Below are 7,902 nucleotides of genomic sequence, written 5' to 3' on the forward strand. Positions count from 1 at the left end.
GCATTGAGGTGCTATATTCTCTAGCTGGTGTAACTCTCTCCCAACATTTATACACTCTTAATCTGCTTCAGAAGGTCTGCATGGTGGAAGCCAAACTTGTTTCTACTCCTATGAGTTTCTACTCAAAGTTATCCAAAGATGAACCAATTTTGTTTCAGGATCCCACATTACATCACAACATTATTGGTGGTCTATAATATCTCTCTCTTACTCGTCCCGACATAGCCTTTGCTGTCAATAAAGAAAGTTAGTACATGTATCAACTGATTGATGCTCACTGGTCTGAAGTCAAAAGAATTTTATGCTACTTAAAGGAAACCTTACATCATAGCCTGCTTCTTCAATCGTCATCTTCTCTTCAGCTCAATGCATACTCGGATGCGGATTGCATTGGCTGCCCCGATGATAGAAAATCTACTGCCGGCTATGTAATCATCTTTGGTTCGAATGTCATTTCATGGTCATCCCCAAAGCAAAAAATAATGGCCCGATCTAGTACAAATGCTTAATACCAATCGCTAGTGTGCGCTACTTCTGATTTGCTTTGGTTAAAATCACTTCCTCATGCACTACCTGTGTTATGGTGTGACAATATCGATGCGCTCTACCTTGTTGCCAATCTTGTTTTTCATGCTTAAACCAAGCATGTTGAAATCGACTTTCACTTTGTTCGTGATCACGTGCGCAAGGGCCATCTTCAAATTTAGTTAATCTCTTCTCATGATCAGCTGGCGGATGGATTAACCAAACCACTTCCCTTTGCTCAATTCATCAACATTCGTCACACGCTCAATGTGTGCCCTCCCCTCCCAATTGAGCTTGCAGAGGTGTGATAAGACAAGCAACAACTCACCAAATGAATCAATAATATCCAACGATAATCCTCCAGGATAAATCTTAGAGTTACAAAAGTTATCCTGGCCAATCCTTAGATTGTGTTGGTCGACCTCCTCTAATGTAGTTTTTTGTTGTCCTCTTAACAACCTCCTCAAATATAGTTGTTTGTTATCATGTAAACAAAAAATTTATATTCTAGGCAACACATGTGTAGGCTCGACGGAACTCGTTGTTCGCTGCTAGGGTAGGTTTGAATTGCTTTTGCTCTCCATTCCATCAAGCAAGGTCTTTTAAGAAAGAAGAAAAAAAGGCTCACTTTGAGTTGCAGAAAATCTCTCATGAGCAGCTATGATATTCGCAGTTTCTTCCTCTTGACTACATGTCATGTTTGTTTAGCTCTTTCGTCTGTTTTATTCACAAAAGGCTATATACAATTAACGTGATTTAGTTTTTTGATCATATACAAAGAAGTAAAAATTTACTTGTATATATATGTTGCAGCACAACAAGCACACATCGTCATAATTATAAGAGTCACGACTCACTGGCAGACATAGGCGGCAAAAACCTCACACGTGAGTCCACAAACTCAAAACATGACCAGTTTTTAAGAACTAGGTTTTTTTTTGACAAATTGCCTCAGATAGGCCTGTTCATTGCCACGTCACCTAAACCCCTCAAGTCTTAAGTCGCCATCCATATTTGACAAAATATTTTTTCGAGTTTAGCATATTGAAAGTAATACTTATAGTGCGATATCTCGAACCATGTTTCTCAGACTTAGGCTCTGGTGCCAATTCTGTAATGCATCGGATTTTCAAAACAAAACTTTGTAAAAAAATCATAATTTTTTTTGCAGCGAAATTTAAAAAAAGTTTTAGCAGCGAAAATAGATGATAGTTATATCTACAAATCCTACAATGTATTCCATTAGCGAAGTGTCCTTTATCATAGCAAGGTGCTTCGACCTAGTGAAGCACTGTATTAGCGCTAGGGGTGCACACGAACCAAACTCGAGCCAAGCTCAGGTTCAAAAAGCTCAGCTGGAATCTAGCCGAGCATGAAAGGCCGTGTACAAACTCAGCTCGAGTTCAAGCTCGGGCCTGGCTTGGCTCGAGCCACACTAACTTGCATTTAAAAGAAGAATTTATTGTGTAGTAAAATGGCTAACATTAGGTTACCATATTTTATATAGCCTATCTTGCACTCACGGTGAACAAGTGAGAAAAATGTGTTGTTATCATTTCAGAGAGTTCAATACTCAGAGAGTTCAATACTCGGAGAAAAATGTGTTGTTAACATTAGGTTACCATATTCAAGTCCACGATCAACGTGACACCACTCAACCCGTAACTGTATGTCCATACCATAATTGCGGTTTTACCATGTTAATTAAAAAAAAAAAAATCACATGCATACGCTATGAAATACTTTTTTTTATAACCCAAAGAAACCACACCTAACATGAAGGTCGGGTCGTGCTGGCTCAGCCTGCCATACCTACGGTCATATTGCCGGTGGTGTAAAACTCTGAGACTACAACCCCTGTCCTGGGGGCCTATTCTGGGCATTGGAGACACTAGCAGAAATCCAATCTTGACCGCCTGTCGAGTGGCCAAGGCCCAACCCCACTGTGCCCTTGCTCTTGGGGCCACTGTGAATTTTTTTTTTCGACAGAGAGAGTTGGGGTTAGGCAGATCCCTACCAGTTATACAACCACACCATTTGGGATTCGAACTTGCAACGTCCCAACACAAGGTGACGTGCACTAACTGCTTCTGTCAGACAAGTGAAGCCCCCCGTTGGTCACTGTGAAATATTATAGAAAGCATTCTAACAAGAAATTGCTTTAACCAAAATTTGGTGTTTTCTCTACTTCATGATATTGGTTCAAGGATTTGGATTATGCCTTTTGGAGGCAAGCTTTGACATTTACATCCTCACAAAGAAGTCATTTAATTGGGTTTTTGTCATAAGCAGGTACTATATAGTTCTAGTTAGGGGTATCAATGGGTCGGGTTTGGTTCGGATACAAGTGAAGCCAAACTTGGACCAGATCTTCGGGTATGATTATGGATAAGTACATAAACCAAACCGAACCATATTCGGTAAAACCATATCTTTTTATCATTTTTACATTGAAAATTTTAGGGTCTTAAACGAAACTCGAGTCGGGTCCAGGTCTAGTATAAAATTTCACAAACTATACCCGGATCCGTGTATTAATCAGACCTCCAGGTCCGGACCCAGGTCTTAATCGGGTCTTCTTATTTATCACAATACCCGGGCCCTATTGGGTTTGGTTCGGGTCGAGTCTGGGTAAACCAGGCCCGTTGACACCCCTAGTTTTAGTCCTCCATAGGATATGCTGATATGGGCAGCCCATGTCTTGCCAGTGGGGCCCACCTGACAATTCATGGCCACCCTAATTCTAAGGATGCAAACGCGTTTTTCTTATTATATAACTTTGAAAACTGACAAAAAAAAATTGCCTTTTTCAAACTATCAGAAAAAACTCTTTTTTTTCTTTTGAGAAAAGTTTAGAACATGAGAGATCATATATATATATATATATATATATATGGAAAATACTTTTCAAAAGAACTTAAGTATATGGGTCCAGTTTTGTCAGATATATAGTTGGGACTATATTGACTCCTGAATTTGAATCTCATAGCTCTTGTACCCTATCTTGATTCTCAAGCGCATATATAAATATAAAGGAATGGAGATTATGCTATCCCTTTTTTTGTCAGGTCACAATAAGATCCTCCAAAAAACATAGTTTTAAGTGTTTTATGCTAGATCTGAATCATTAGATGCGTTTATGAGTGCTTATTTATTAAGAATCAGTTTTGTTTCAAATTGATTTGATGTGCGTGCACACACACGTATATATTTTCATTTTTTACCTTATGTAAAACAGAGTTAAACCCATAAAAATATTCTCTTTCAAATTTTCTTTGTAATTTATTTGTTATGTCATTTTCTAAATCTCTCTTTCCGAATTAAAATCTTTTTAATTAATCATATATTCATTATTTAATGATTTTTTGTTGCTTAATGTATCTTAAGTCCTAACTATAAGCATACCCAGGGCCTGCTTCTTGTACACGAGCAGGCATCTTTCTAACCCTGAGTGGATCCTAGTAATGCATTAAGTGCATGCAATGGAAACAAGGGATGCCAGATTGGGAGCTTCACTTAGACCTACTACCATACCGAATGCATTGGCAGGCTTCAGGTTGATAAAACCCTTGAGGTCCCTCTTGCCCACTAGAGAGTACACTGAACTTCAACTTTATGACAAGGGACACCTCCTGTGACTATCAAACTTGTGACATCTCGTCAATTTGGTGAAGTTCACAAGTCGCTCCACCCAAATGAGTGGAGCCCTTGTGGGCTTTTGCTTTATACTTTTTTCTTTTAGGCCTGGCCAAGGGACCCCTCCCCCTGCCCTCTCTTTGACCAGCTGCATGTTGGCAAGGTTCTAGTTGATAAAACCCTTAAGATTCCTCTTGCCCACCAGAGAGTGCACCTAGCTTCTAACTTGTGACATCCCATCTACTTGGTGACATTCACAAGTTTCCTTTACCAGATAAGTGGATCTCTTGTGAGCTTCTGCTTTACACTCTTTTCTTGAATAAGGCAAGCTGTACCCCTACTAAGGCTATATTAATCACAAAATGAGCTAATTACAGAGAAAGTCTATATAGTGTCCCTCAAAGGGGGACCAGTTTTTTTTTTTTTTTTGGGGGGGGGGGGGTGATCCTTTCATGACTTGTGGACACCCCCAACTAATCTAGCCAAAAAAATGTATATACTATTCAACGTATATCAGATTTTAGACACTGCAAGTTTGTTAACAGTTGGGCAGGCACGGTACCTGAGCTTCGTCGTCCCTCAATAAAGTTGACAGCAGTGGACACTGTGTCCACTCTTCTTGAATTTATGTTGATATTAGAGTTTGGGTTCAGCCTCTCAAGAAAATGTATCCATCCACACCACTCACTATACTCTAAAGAGACTTTTAGGGAGAAGCATTCATCCAAAAGGAACCAACCAGAATTATCCCTGACAGGGAATCCAAAAAGCCATTAGTTGCGATATAATACACAACAATTGACTTGTAACCAGCTCGGCCTTGGAGGGAGCCATGTTGATAGTCTACGCCATCGAGAAGCAGTGGGACTGGTAGAGTTGTGAAGCACATGCAGAACTTATTCTCTCATAGTGAGTCTGCCTTCTGTCTGATAACTCGCCATACTGGGTGCTTTGTTATTGAAGATGGCATGATTTCGATAAATCCATGTGAACCAGACTAGGATCTGAAAAATCCTTTCTCAATACCATTTTTTGCGTTTATCAACTATTTTGACACAACACCATGACACAAGACATTAATCTCTAATGTTACCAGTAGGGGACCACATTCCTCTGCTGAACTTGCACCTTAGGAACATGTGGTCGACATCTTTGCTATCCACACACATAAGGGGCATCTATTGGGAAGATGATTCTCCAGCTTTTGAAAACGATCTTGTGTCATCAGTCTGCTACCACCAGCCCAATTAGGAGTTAAAATAGCACGGGGTGATAGAGTTTGGTCCATACAAGCTGCATAATTGGGAACGTCTGATGGCAAGAACGAATCACATTCCATACTGCTTTGATAAAAAAAAAATTGGCTTGGAAGCCAACTTAAACAATCTTCCTTGTTTGGATCCTAATTCTAAGAGTTTACTGTCTCCATGATAGATTTTAGAACGGCCAGCACAGAACTCCTATAGACACATTTGGGGCTTATGGATGAGACAATGCAATCCCGAACTTTAATATGCTAAAGGTTGTTGTATAGCACTTTGCTGGAGTTAGAAGGTAAATAGCGAATCAAAATACCCAAGGATCAGACCAAAACTTTGCTTGATTCTTCGCTCTTATGCTCTATTGGATGTGATCCTGAATGTTGTTGGCACCTCTTTTGACGTTCTTCCATCTATGTGAGCCTTTGTTTTGGAGAAGAAGGCCCCATAGAACTTCATGTTTTAAATATTTTTCTTTGACTATTCGCACCCATAGGGAAGAGATGTTCTACTCCACTTTCAATGTTGTTTTTTATAGGAATGCACTATTAAGATCACTCATCTTACGAAGCCCAAGACCACCTTCTTTCGAGCAACACACAACACTTCAATCGATAAGATGAGATGATGTTGGGAATGGGATGAACCTTACTACAGAAATCTGCATATGTATTTTTTCAGCATGGAAGTGATGTAAGCAGGTAAGGTAAATGCACCTAGCCAGTAAGATGGGGATATATTGGAGAATTGCTTTAATAAGGATGATCTAACCTGCCATTGACCACTGCCTGCCAGACCAAGAGTCAAGTCTATCTCTAAACTTTGACAACATGGTTTCACAAAAAGATTTTTTTAGTCTGCCCCTAAAAAGAGGAAGACCTAGATAGGAGATTGAGTTTCTTTGTTTTCCAACCGCATATGTCTTTGCTATCTCTTCTTCCCTCTGGTGTGATAGATTGAAGGAAATAAGGATAGACTTTTCTTTACTGATTTGTACGCATGACGCCTTTTCAAAATTGCTCATAGCTTGAACTAACCCTTGGATGGAGAAGTTGGAATCTTTGATAAAGAATAAAGCATCATCTGCATAAAAGGAATGGTGATGTTGTTGGCTTCCCAGTTTGACTGGTTGCAGTGTTCCCTTCTCAACTTCTTGGTTCACATACCTTATCAACCTTTCCATAACTAGTAAGAATAGATAGGGGGAGATAGCTCCCCTTGCTTGATTCCCTTACTGCCCCAAAATTGTAGGATCAGCTTAAGAGCCATTTATCCATTCAAGTAATCACCATCATCATCATCAAACATTATAGGATCAGCTTAAGAGCCAATAAAACTCGAGCCAGGTGTGAAGTAGGACCACCCTTAGTCCTATCGAGGCTGGACCGGGTGCAATCACACTAAGTGTGCCGCTGCACCTGAGTGTAAGACTGGTAAACAAGCTGAATGATCCGAGCTTAAAGTGTTCAAGATTGACCCATTCTTATGGCAAACCAAGTCAAAATTGAGCTTATAATGAGCCTGAGTTAAACGAACCTAGTTCAAGCTGTCTTTTTTATAAAATAAAAATACATTGGTTTAGATCTGGGAGGGATAGGATTACAAAAAAATGCATGTAAAATATGTGTAAAATATATCTAAAATATAATTTCTCCTACCTAACGAGCTTCTACATGTTGAGCCAAGCTAAGGCTAGGCTTGTTTCTCAGCCCTGCCTTAAGCACCACATCTTTGGGATACAGTCTGTGAGCTGTGGGGCCCAACAGCAGATTTGTGGGGCTCAAGTGCAGCGCCACACTTAATGTGTGAAATGTAATTGCTGCTGATCCAAATTCGCCCAATTATTTTGTAAGCAACCTTTAGTGACATGTAGCTTGAAATGAGACATTGCTAGCTGGATCCATGGAGGACATTGCCCACAATATCTTAGGGGCTCCTAATCATATCCCCATACCCACAAAAGCTCTCTCTCTCTCTTACATTTCCTTAGCCGAGTGGTAACGGGCTTGAGAAGAAGGTGCAGGTGACTTTAACTGGTGGGTTCAGTAAAGACTTAATCGCTACTGACCCCACTCGGTTTTACCTCTCAGTAAGTTGAGAGTTACCAACCGGGGCTTTGTATGTCTGGTAGAAGTAACTCAGCTTGTGTTGGGACGTTGCGGGTTCAAAACCCAATGGTATAGTGGTATAACTGGTAGGGGTCTGCCTAACCACAGCTTGCCTTAAAAAAAAAAGTGCCTGGTTGAGATATATATAGAGAGAGAGAGAGGGAGCATGTCATGTGTGATCATGTACGGTTAGTCGCTCCAATTGCACACGTGTGACACCTTTGAAAACGATGGGAGCTTGGCTCGGTCGTGGTTCGAACACGTGACCTTGCGCTTGATCGAAAGCTTTTGAGGTGTCAGGTGGGTCCCACTCATTTAAAACACACCCCCACTTGGGAATCACCCTTTCCCTCGTACAAAACACGTCATATGGA

The sequence above is a fragment of the Nuphar pumila genome, chromosome 4, assembly GCF_984573655.1.
Source record: "Nuphar pumila chromosome 4, dmNupPumi1.hap1.1, whole genome shotgun sequence".
Taxonomy (NCBI): Eukaryota; Viridiplantae; Streptophyta; class Magnoliopsida; order Nymphaeales; family Nymphaeaceae; genus Nuphar; species Nuphar pumila.